This window comes from Ziziphus jujuba, chromosome 8, assembly GCF_031755915.1.
Source record: "Ziziphus jujuba cultivar Dongzao chromosome 8, ASM3175591v1".
In the NCBI taxonomy this organism is placed as follows: domain Eukaryota; kingdom Viridiplantae; phylum Streptophyta; class Magnoliopsida; order Rosales; family Rhamnaceae; genus Ziziphus; species Ziziphus jujuba.
The window spans coordinates 962,666-975,802 of NC_083386.1; the positions used below are offsets into that span (position 1 = coordinate 962,666).

The window sequence follows — 13,137 nt, forward strand, 5'->3', positions numbered from 1 at the left end:
ATGACCAACAGTGGTTCAAACGTCTATACAAAGAATTTCATTTTTTATGCTTCTTACTATTAGATAGGGCTTATAAATCTCATGATAGGTACCCAAAGGTTCATAGTGAACTTCGAGGGGAGCTTCTCTTGAAGTAATAATGCTTTAATCTAGTTGCCACTGGAGCCACAAAGGACTATCTCAATGGATTCTTTTTCTTTCGTATACTTATTATCGACAGTTCTTCCATTTTGATAATTTTTGTGATTCCATGGATTATACCTATTTGCACAAATACCTCGGCGATTCCCGCTCATTAATACATGGAGCCCAATAAGCATATCTTGAGTTGGTGTAGAAATGGGATCTTCAATAGCTGGTGACAAGAGATTCGTATGAGAAAACATAAGTAAACGAGGCTCCTCTTGAGCCTCCAAAGATAAAGGTACATGAATAGCCATTTGATCCCCATCAAAGTCTACATTGAATCCCCTACAAACTAATGGATGTAAACAAATAGCATTTCCTTCGACTAAAATGGGTTAGAAGGCCTGTATGCCTAATCTATGCAGAGTGGGCACCTTATTCAGCAATACGGGATGCCCTTGCATAACTTCCTGAAGTATTTCCCATACAACCGGCTATCTTTCTCGAATTTTACTCTTAGCAACTCCTATGTTCGAAGCCAATTGTTGTCTAATTAAACCATAAATTACAAATATCTATAAAAGGTCTATTGCTATTTCACGAGGCAATCCACATCGATGTAATGAAAGTGAAGGACCTATGACAATGATAGAATGCCCTAAATAATTAACATGTTTGCCAAGCAGAGTCTCATGGTATCTTCCTTTTTTGCCTTCAATTACATCTGAAAATGACTTGTAAGCCTTATTATGATCGTCACCATCCGTCATTGGTTGTCCATGGATTCCAATATCAAGAAGTGTATCCACAGCTTCTTGTACCAATTTCTCCTTACACATTACTAATTCCCCTGGCATAGATCTACTTGTGGTTAATAGGTTGATAAGAGTATTGTTTCGATAGATAACTCTTCTATAGAGTCCATTAATTTCCGAGCTCATTAGTTTACCCCCATCTATCTGAATAATATGTCTCAACTCGGGAGGAAGAACTGGTAATAGACATAAAACCATCCACTAGGGTTCTATATTTGTTTGAATAAAATTCTTATCTAATTCCATGCGTCTAACCAAAAAATCCCTTCTTCTTCCAACTTTTTTATCTTTCCATTCATTACCTGTGGGGCCTTCTTCCTCTAATTCTTTCCATTCTACCAATGAATAATCTATAATAATTCGCAAATCCAAATCAGCTAATTGTTCTTGGATAGCACTTGTTGTATTTCTAAGATTAGATCTCATATTCGAATGAACCTCGTAATGGTAAGAAAGTGGGTTTTTAGTTAGAGGCCTAGCAAAAGAAAATTTTGGATAGGATCCTATTGGATCTCCCCCTCAAAATCGAACGTGAAAGATTCCTCTCATTCGGCTTAAGTAGTTACACCAAAAAAGATAAAGAAAATAAAGGGGTTTCTTTTCCACTTTCAAATTCTATAAAAATCCCAAAAAATCAACTCCTTACTGAAGTTCCAAAAGAAGGTCAAGCCACATTTTATTGATTGATTTTATTTATTTGTTTTAGTATATGTTCTTACTTGAATTCTTTATTTGATTATGGCATAATAAAGTAAATGAAATGTGAAATTCTTGAGTAGTCTAGTTCCCTTCGATTGATAAATCCCCTTAATTTTAATTAAAGTAAAGGAGGGCCTTAGAATTCATAAGGTATTTACTTGTCTATGTATTGTTTCGTTCAATCTTCTAGGTCCCTACTTTGCCTCGACAGTTATTTTATGATATCTTTAAAGCCCATATGCGATGGATAGACTCCTATAACCATGACATATTTGCTTATTTTTCTTATTTTGACATAATTTCTTTCATTTAGAAAGAAAGGAAATGGTTAATTCCACAAAAGAAGTATTTTTTTTTTCACGAGGTACAAATTTCTATTTATTTGTTACTGAATCGACCATAGACCAATTCCCTTTTTACTTGGGAGTATTGAACACATCCATAATTCTGAGCTTTATGTTACTCCTACCAAGAGACATGTCAGATCCATGGCATCCTAATTTGATTGAATGGGATGACAGTTTCTCATTTTGAATTTGTAAAATCATAATTTTAATCAAATCATACATCGCAATATACTTGGCCTTCTAATTCCTTAAAAGGCTTATCTAAAAGATTTGCAATATAACTAGGAAGATGTTTCAAATACCACACATGGGTTACTGGGCATGCCAGTTTGATGTAGCCCATTTGATATCTTTGTATCCGAGAATCAACAAATTCAACTCCACATTGTTCACAAAATTTCAGTTCTTCTTTTTCATCTTCGATTACTCGATAATTTCCATAAGCACAAATCCCACTTTTTATAGGCCCAAAAATTCTTTCATAAAATACTCCATTTTTTTTCTAGTTTATTGGTTTTTTAATGAAAAGTGTAGGGTTTTTTCACCTCTCCAATTATCTCTCCATTAGGAAGGATTTTTTTGTTCCAAGCATTAATTTGTTGAGGAGAAATTGAGCCGATTCAAAGTTGTTGATGTTTATACCGATTGATCACAGAAGAACAATTCTAATTCATTCCAATTAAGCATCCTTCCTATTAATCTGGAAGTTTTTCTCATATACAAGAAAATTATTCAATTCTAGAGCCAAAGATCATAATTCTCGAACCAGCAATCGAAAAGATTCTAGAGCATCCTCCGATTTAGGTATTGTTACTCCAATGATTGTAGTACCTAGTACTTCTTGGAGAGCTCTAATATGATCAAATTTATAAGTAAGCATCTCTTGTAAAAAATGAGCGACACCAAATCCCTCTAGAGCCCAAACTTTCATTTCTCCTACCCGCTGCCCCCCTGCTTGGACCTTCCTCTAGAATGTCCACTAGAACGTCCATGTATTTTATCATCAACTTGATGAATTAATTTCAAGATATAAGGCTTTCCTATTATAACAGGTTGTTCAACAAGATCCCCCATTCTTCTATCAAATATTCTGCTTTTTCCTGGATACTCAGGTTCAAATACCCATGGATTCGCTATTTGCTTACTGGCTTCATATAATTCAGAAAGACTAGTTTTCTTGAAGTCTCTTGCTCATATCTCTCATCAAAAGATGCTACTCGATAATGTCTATCTAGCAGACTTCCCGCCACTTGGAGAGCATTCAAATATTTTGCCTACATTCATTTGTGAGGGTACTCCTTATAGGTTGAAGATCATATCAATGGGTCTTCCATCTTGCAAATAACGCATACTTGTCTAGGTAAAATTTTTGAAACAATACCTTTATTTCCATGTCTTCCAGCTACTTTATCCCCCACTTTAATTTCACGCTTTTATGAAATATATACACGAATCGTTTCTGGATTATAACTAGAACCCTTTTTTTCCTAGATCCATCTCACATCAATAACTCAACCTCTACAGCTGATAGGTAACTTTAGACAAGTTTCCTTTGAAGTGGATACCTGAATGCCAATGATGGCTCATAATAATCTATCTTCTGGAGCATACGATTATTCTTTCACCATTTGGAGCATTAATTTACCTACTAAAATATCACCCGTCTCCACACAATACCCCAACATCACATTCCTTTTTTGTCTAAATTTCAGAGTAAATGGGCTTCTAGATGCGGTATTTCATTTGTGATTCTTCCAAGTCTATGACTTTTTACATGAGTCTGAATCTCATATTTTTGTATGCGAAAAGAAGTATAAATATCCTTATATACCAGATGCTCATTAATGAGTACAGCATCCTCAGAATTGTAACCTTCCCATGGCATATAAGCTACTAATACTTTTTTTCCCAAAGGGAGTTCACTACCAATGGTAGCAGCACCATCTGCTAAAATTTATCCCTTTTTAATACATTTACCTCGTGCATGATGCATACAAGTATTTTTGTTCGAACGTTCATATATCACTAATGGAATGCTTAGAGTATTCCCAGTGCCTGATGAAAAGATCTTGTCAGTATCGGTATAAATGATCTTTCCCTCATGTTTGGCTGTAGTGAGAACCCTGGAATCTAGAGCTACTTGGCATTCCAACCCAGTTCCAACAACGCACTTTTTGGACCAAGAAAGAGGAACTGCTTGACATTACATAGTAGAACTCATTAAAGCTCGATTTGCATCATTATGCTCGATAAAAGGAATGAAGGAAGCTCCAAGAGAAAAATATTGGAAGGGAAAAATACTTTGAAGATGAACCTCTTCCTATTTAATAGTCAGGGATTCTTTATGGTATCTAGCTGGAACAACCTATTCTACCTAAATACCTCAATTCAGTCCCAAAGAATTCCTTACTGCTACCATATGGCATCTGTACTTTTTTTGATCCCTTGGAGATTTCATAAAATGGGTTTTCTAATGACCCCCAATGACCACACCTCGCATGAATTTCTAAGGAGCCAATAAGTCCAACATTGATTCCTTCAGATGTGTCAATAGGGTAAATGCGTTCATAGTGTCTAGGATGGATATTTGTATCCGAAAACTAGCAGTTCACCCTGTCAATCCTCCAGGGCCCAGATAACTCAATTTTCTACCATGAACTATTTGTGTTAATGGATTAGTTCAATCCAAAACTTGAGATAATTGGTGTAATCCGAAAAAAGATTCATAAGTAGTTATTAATGGAGTTGAAGTTACCAAATTCTGAGGGGTTGATATCAATTTGTGCGTAATTGCTCCACATATAGTTCCCCTAACCATATTTTCTAAATGAACCAAGACCAATCCGAATTGATCTTATAAGAGATCCGCTACCGAATGAATACGTTTATTTTTTAAATGATTTATATCGTCAAGTGTACCTATTCCGAATTTCATTCCAATCAAATGATCTGCGACGGCCAATATATCTCGCGGTAACAAAAAAGTATTGTTCTGCAGTATATCAAGATTCAGTCTAAGGCTCATATTTCATCAATCAATCCTTCCTAATTCACATCTTTGTTGAAAGAATTTCTTTTGTAACTCCTTACATAAGGATTTAGAAAATACCGGATCTCCGCCTACACAAGCAAATTGTTGATAAAACTCTAAAATGGCATTTTCTTTTCACGTAATTTTTTTTCCTCCTTTTCATTCAGGAAAGACAAGAAGATTTTAAGGTAACGACCATTCTCTAGAATTTCTCTTAGACTCAAACCCATAGCTGATTATAGAACTAGAATAGTTATTTTCTGTTTCCTACTCACATGAGCCGATATCTTAGCTTTTCTATCAATCTCTAAATCTAATCTTCCTCCCCAATCTGATATGATGGTGCCGGTATAGATCAAAATTCCATTATGGTCCAATTTTGAATGGTAATAGATACTGGAGCTTTGCAATATTTGATTGATCACAATTCTGTATATGCCATTTACTATAGAAGTTCCTAAGGAATTCATTAGAGGAATGTTTCCAATAAATTGTTTGTCCTTGCATATCCCTACTAGTTTTCCAAATTAATCCTGCAGATACATATAATTCAGAAGACTAGGTGAGAGATTTGTATACAGCATCTCTTTCATTTATCAACGACTCTACCAATTGATATGTTTCCATAAATAATTGAAATTTAATTTCTTGATCTGTATCTTCAATTTTCGGAAACTTATAAAATTTTTCTGTTAAGCCCGATCAATGAATCTACAAAACCCTTCAAATTGTATCTGATTAAATCTAGGTATTGTAGATATTTCCTCAATTCCATCCTCAAGCAATTTTTTATTTCTCGTTTATAGAAAAAAATCCGATTATTTGCTCATTTTTCATCAAATCATATGGATCAATATAGCAATGATGGAATTGACATTCTGTTTATTGAATCACATGAAATTTGACCTAACTCCATATAATATATGGAATATATGAAATACGTATGAAGGAGGGATAACGAGAATTTTATACTCAAATTGTAATTTGCAATAGATACAAATGAAAATGATAAATTCCACTTTTTCTTAAGGAGTTTTGTCTATAATATCCAAACAATTTGTATAGAATATCAAGCCAAAAAGTGATTCAATTTCTACCATTATTATGATATTCCATATTCCAATATGATTGGATACCATAAATGTATTCAGGATTTTTCTTTTTTCTAGCACTTAACTTTTTTGTGGATTCAATTGTTCAAAAGAGAATTCACAAAGAAGATAGAGATTTTTGTCTATTTTTTTTAGTCAAATTCGTAGAATAGGATTGAAATGTGTAAAAAAACTGATATTTATTAAACATGCACGGATATAAATAGAACTATCTACGTGTGCTCTCCCTCCTTTTTTTATTATATTGTTTTGCTGGGGATAGAAAGAACTTGTAATGCTCTATCAAAATTTCGACTTTCAATATTCAATCTATTCGCTGACAAATTGTAAATATTGAATCAAAGCATGATAATTTCCTCAAAATTTCCTAAAATTACCTGTAGACATCATATACAGATAAGATACCCGATTTATCTGTTTACAAAATTTATGTTATGGGGTTTACATATACCCCTAATTGCTGTTATAATTGAAATTTAGAAGCCTTCTCTTTTCTTATTGAAAAAAAAAAAATAGTTATGTATCAATTTGGATTTTCTTAGATCATTAGGGAAATAAAATTTTAATTTCAAATTCAAGAACCGTTCATGAATTCATAGTCAATAGTTAATGGTTCAAATTTGTCTTGAATTTTTGCTTTTGTGACTGAAAATCCACATCCACATTTGGTTTTTCACCCAAAAAGGGAAAGGAACTTTTTCATATATTTTGTATCGCTTTGGTGGTATGGCCGAGCGGTAAGGCAGGGGATTGCAAATCCTTTTTCCCCAGTTCAAATTCAGGTGTTTCCTAATCAACAAAAGAATCGAAATACCTAATTTTGGTTTGCTGATAAAACTTACCCATTTTTTTCCAATGGAAGCAAGCGAAGGAAAAGGACTCTTGATAGTTGCTTGATTCTAAGCATCCAGAGGTTTTTTTTGTTCTTTAAAATGCTGTAAATACTTGCGTCTAAGGTTTAAGGAAAGATTATAGTATAGAAAAAGAATTGGTAAATCTTGATATGATCCTTCCACTACTAATGCAGTGTCTATTGACTGGGTCGCATATTAGATTGGATAGCTAGACAGGGAATCTAATGAAATTATTAGTTGTGGAAAGGGCGGAAGATACTTTGTTTACATACTTATGAAAGTCTTTGAGTACTTCGGAATTCAGTCAATATTAATTAGATTGAATGGATAATTGGCTTTGACTTATTTATATATGTATTTATTATATATATATATATATATATTTATTTGAATATATTAGGTATTTGTTTATGTATTTATTTGAATATATAAAGAATATATAAATATTTTTCCAATTTTACTTATATTGAACTTATAATTTCTATTTATAATATAAATTTATAAATAGAAATTATAAATAAAAAACAAAAAGAAATTCTTACTTTAATCTCTAATATTTTTCTTCAATCTCTAATATTTTACTACAAAAAGAACATGTAATAGGACGTCTTCGATTGTTTCATAGAGCCAATCGGAGATGTACATCAAAATGGGAAAGGTGGGAAAGAAAGAAATAAGGGTATGCAGTAGATAGTGATCTATCTTGATTCTATATTTTTATACTTTTTATTTAATAAAAAATAAAATGAAGGGCACCAAAAGAAAGAATAGGTTTTATTACTACTACACGTTAGTAACAGCCCTTTGCTACTTCAATCAAAAGGTTGTCCTGCATATTTTGCTGGTGCCTAATGTTTTCCGATTATACCAAAAATCTTATAATTATAAGAACATGTTATAAGTTGATTTATTGGATTGTTTTATCAACTGTGCTAGGTCAGAACTCCTCATTGACTTTGCGCCAGTGATTTTTTTATTATTAGTGAACAATAATTGAATAATTCCTTCATATTCATAGAGATAGAGGACATAATTCACATGAATATAGTAAGTCTCGCTTGGGATGCTGTAATGGTAGTCTTTACATTTTCCCTTTAACTTGTAGTATGGGACAGAAGTGGACTCTAGAAGTACTGCTAATTGAATTTAGGAACCAAACTGTATCAATTTTTTTTATAGATATTCCTGCAAAGCCTTTTTTTATTTTAATTTCACTATTTAAATTAAAATTCCATTTTGAAATGGAAATAGAAAACATCTTCATTTCGAAACGGTATTTGATTCTAGTGGAGTAATGGATTCTATGAATAATATATGAACTCTTTCAATCAAACAAATATTGCAATTATTCCCATGTTTGTATTTCGAAAGGAATACAAATGGTAGGAAATTGATTCCAACAGTATTCTTCGTAACTTTTCTATTTCGATGAAAGAATGAAACCTTTTTTTTTTTTTTTACTGTTCAAAGAGAAAAGAAATTTGTTATTACATGGATACACTTTTTTTTTATGGGAAACAACATAGTGGTTGTCCAACGAGATACTACAACTTCACATAATAAAATATTGTCTTGGGCGAGTCACATATTGCGCACTTACTGCTTGTTTTATTATGTGGTTTATTATTTTATAAATTTTATTTATGATGTGCTTGCTTTATTGAACTCATTTCATATCGTGGTTCAAACATTAAAAATCGATGAGGTTTACTAATCCTTTTTGAAATCCGAAGAAGTTCCCACAGAACCCCCCGGAACCTCTGTCAATTGCTCAATCAATTACTTCTTTGTCGGAATGCTAACAAACAGATTACTTGCTTTTATTTTATCCATACCCTTTTCTCCTTCATTGGTTTTTTTTTTCTTTCTTTCAATGGATATTGAGATTCATATTAAAAATAATCTGAAATACAAAAATTAGAATTGTACGAATAAAAGTTATCTTTCGATTACTTTCGATTATTAATTGGAGTCAACACAAATTAAATAGAACTATATGGAGAAATAGAATTGGGACATGACACCATGTAATTTGTATATGGAATTGATATCTATGTATATGAAGATAATAATGTAGATTGATATATACTAAATTAACATGTATCTTCATACAGTAAACTTTATATAGTACCATAAGAATACTAGATAGTATGGTAGGAAGAAAAATATGAATCTTTCTGTCTGCCATACTATCGTCTCTCATAAAATACTGCTGATTCTATTTTGTTCATTTCATTCATTTAATACACGAAATTGGAATCTTTTTCATTTCATTTCTTTTCTTCAATCATTGATAAGAACTAAAAGGTCAAGTTTAATTCAAATTAATCGCTCTGACTTGCTGTTTTTACATATATTATAAGTAAAAAAATAGTAGGAACTAGAATGAACAGTGCAGTAGCAATAAATGCAAGAATATTGACTTCCATAATTTCATTGTTGCATTTTTCTTTAATTGGCAATAACTTGGGATTTAATCCTATAGAGATGATAAATCTTTCGCCTGTAAATTTAATGGGATGAATAACGTCTCGATGTAATCAAATCGGATCAATATCATGAATAACAATATTTGGGCTATCAAATCGATTCATCGTCAATAATTGAATAGTATAACGTAGGAAGATCCCATATTGACTTCAAAGGTTGATTCTTGATCCAATCAAAAATTCCTTTAAATTAATTTAAATTTCAAATTTAAGTTTTGATTTATCATTCTTTTCCATTTTTTTTTTCTATAACTTACCACCTCCCTTGTACAATCATCTGTTGAAGTATCATCTAACCGCCTTTACACTTACCTTACCGTTGATTTTAACCAAACCCAAATAAACAATCAAAATGAAAAAAAGAAGGATCTGGTTGGGAATGAAATTCGGCTATTTGTACTCCATTTCATAGAAAAATGGAGAGACAAATTGATGTATTTTTGTTATTTTATTGGATTTGGATTTGTAGGGACTGACAGGGCTCGAACCCTCAGCTTCCACCTTGATAGGTGGTGCTCTGACCAATTGAACTACAATCCTACGGAAATAACATAATAAAAAAAAAGTGTACAGTATACCTATTCCTAATGATTTCATTCAAACCCTTTCGATTTAGATTTTTTGAGAGATCCCACATCGGTTGGAAAGGGGAACGAAGCATGCCTCAAAAGAAGGTGTGGATACCTTTCCCTTGCGACGCATTTTGACAAAACCGTGCGGGCTGGGCCCAAGGTGGACAATGTCGCATGCGGGTGGACTGGGCTGTTACAGATGATATCAGAGCCAGGTTCCCAAATCAATGTTCCAGCGAGGACGCTAGGCCCTAAGGGGGGAGAATTGTGAGATCCCACATCAGTTGGAAAAGGGAACAAAGCATGCCTTAAAAGAGGGTATGGATACCTTTCCTTTGCGATGCGTTTTGACAAAACCGTGTGGGCTGGGCCCAAAGAGGACAATATCACATGCGGGTGGACTGGGCTGCTATAGATGAGGGAACGTAAAACCTTGAGGGGTAGGATTGGGCTCACCACCTAGCTTCCAAAGCGGACAATATCTCGGTTGGGCTTGGAAGGCCTAGGCCAATGGGACTGGTAGGTAGGGGTTGGAAGAGGATTTCCCCTAACCACTACGAGGCCTTTTAAAACCTTGAGGGCTGGGTTGTAAGAGGATTCTCCAGGCCCAAAGAGGACAATATCTCATGCGGGTGGTCTGGGCTGTTACATTTTCGATTAGAATTGTCATGTTGGAATAGAGAAGCGAGTGATATATTTCTATCGATATGGATATGTGCTTTAGCGAAAGCGGCATGGATTACTAATTGTAACAGTCCAGTCCACTCGTATGAGATATTGTCCACTTTGGGCCCAACCCACACGGTTTTATCAAAATGCATCTCAAGAGAAAGGTATCCACATCCTCTTTTAAGGCATGCTTCGTTCCCCTTTCCAACCGATGTGGGATCTCACAATTCATCCCCCTTGGGGTCCAGCGTCCTCGCTAGCACACCGATCCGAGTCTGGCTCTGATACCAACTATAACAGTCCAGTCCACCCGCATGAGATATTGTTTGCTTTAGGCTCAGCTCACATGGTTTTGTCAAAACGCATCTTAAGAAAAAGGTATCCACACCTTCTTTTAAGGTATGCTTCATTCCTCTTTCCAACCGATGTGGGATCTCACACTAATAATCTTTTCGTTGTTGCCAAATCAATTGGATAATCAATCTTTCAATGAAAACGTTTGATTTTTCTTTATTTTACTCTTGTCCTTAGCCTTTACACTTATCAATCTTGATATGAATCTAGATCATTAGAAAAACGGAATTTGTTGGAAAAAAATTAAATTAAATAGAGTAATTAAATAGTGGTCGAGATAGATCAAAATTTTTTTCTCTTTTCCTCTTGGGATCGAGCATTTGAGGAAAACAACAAATGGGTTATATCATAGGGGATCAGTGAATAATTGGGCCGGGCTGGATTTGAACCAGCATAGACATATTGCCAACAAATTTACAGTCCATCCCCACTAATTGCTCGGGCATCGATCCAAGACAGGAAGAAGCAATTTCATGCTTATTGATAGTCCATGATCAACTTCCTTTCATAGTACCCTATCCCCAAGGAAAGTCGAATCTCCGCTGCCTCCTTGAAAGATGGATGTCCTGAACCACTAGACGATGGGGGTATATTTGCCCGATCGCCATCATACTATGCTTATAGTATGAATAGTTTTTTGAAATTTTCAATATACAATATAATAGAATGGGAATGGTATGACTCAATTCAAAGGACAACACTTTTCAGTGTGTAATTGATCTACCAGAAAGGGGGGTTAAACCCCATTCTTACGCTTTCATTCATCGATTCATTCATTGTTAAGATTAGGCAGGCATATTTCTATCTCGCACTAAGATAGGAAATTCAAATAAAAAAATAATAAGTTATTGAATTTTTTTCTCTAAATTGTTTTTGGTTAAGAGGGCAGGCTGAATCTGTTTATCACCAGTTGCTATGATAAAATATTTCGGAGCTATGTTGAATTAGTAAGTACATGTATCAATCAAATAAATTTCATTATAAGCGAAAATAGTGGAAAGAAATTAAGGTCGGCTAGTCTAAAAACAATTCATTGCATTGATATTTATCAAATCCAATATCAATAAACCTTTTCTTACCTATGCTTACTAGTATATTCTATACTCACAAGGTAAATAAAATTGAGCATTTTTGAACGACCCACTATGCATCTAAGATATATCTATTACATAGATTATAACATATAAACGTATAAGATACGTCTATAAACATTTAACATATAATAAGTATATACACTAAACTCATAGTAACTAGCAGCTTATTCAGGAGTTGGAGTAAACAGGCCCTTTTAACTCAATGGTAGAGTAATGCCATGGCAAAGCATAAGTCGTCGGTTCAAATCCAATAAGGGGCTTTGGTTTTTTCATAAACTCCAACAGTAGTATTCATATTTATAGAGATATTGTTGCCATTTGTAATAAAAAAGTTATAAACCATAAAATGTAATTGTAATATAATTAATTTTTATATTGACATTCTATTAAATACTAATGAAGTGTAGTAATTTCTAGTAATTATAGTCAAGGTTCAAAAAATCGATATCGATATCGATAAGAGTTTACAATATGGAAATATCGAAAAATATCAAGTATTGATAAAAAGTTATAAAAAATGATGGAAATTTGTTTTAAAAAGTGGAAATTTTTATTGAAACTTTAAAATTTGATAAAAAGTTATAAAAAATGATGGAAATTTGTTTTAAAAAGTGGAAATTTTTATTGAAACTTTAAAATTAACTTATTTAATTCATTGATTATCAATTTGATTATAAAACTTGTTAAAATATTGAATGGATGTTATATTATTCTTAGTGAATTGATTTATAATAGGCATTAATGACCGTAGATGAATTATTACTAATAAAAATATATAAAAAAAAAATTACATATATAATAAAATTATTTATTGACTAAAATATATAAAACGATTATTACAATTATATTGTAGTTCATAAATGTCATCTTAATACCACATAGAACTTCTGGGTGGTTGAAAATCATCGGTTTCTTCCTCATTTTGATTTTGAGATGTGAAATGTGAGAAGTAATTATGAAAAGATGTATCTCCTT

General features: G+C 33.0%; 1 pseudogene; it reads right to left on the reverse strand.

The window, feature by feature from the left end:
• Positions 1-149: 149 nt before the first annotated feature.
• Positions 150-1,404, reverse strand: LOC125421330 (DNA-directed RNA polymerase subunit beta'-like; annotated as a pseudogene).
• Between the last annotated feature and the right edge of the window lie 11,733 nt (positions 1,405-13,137).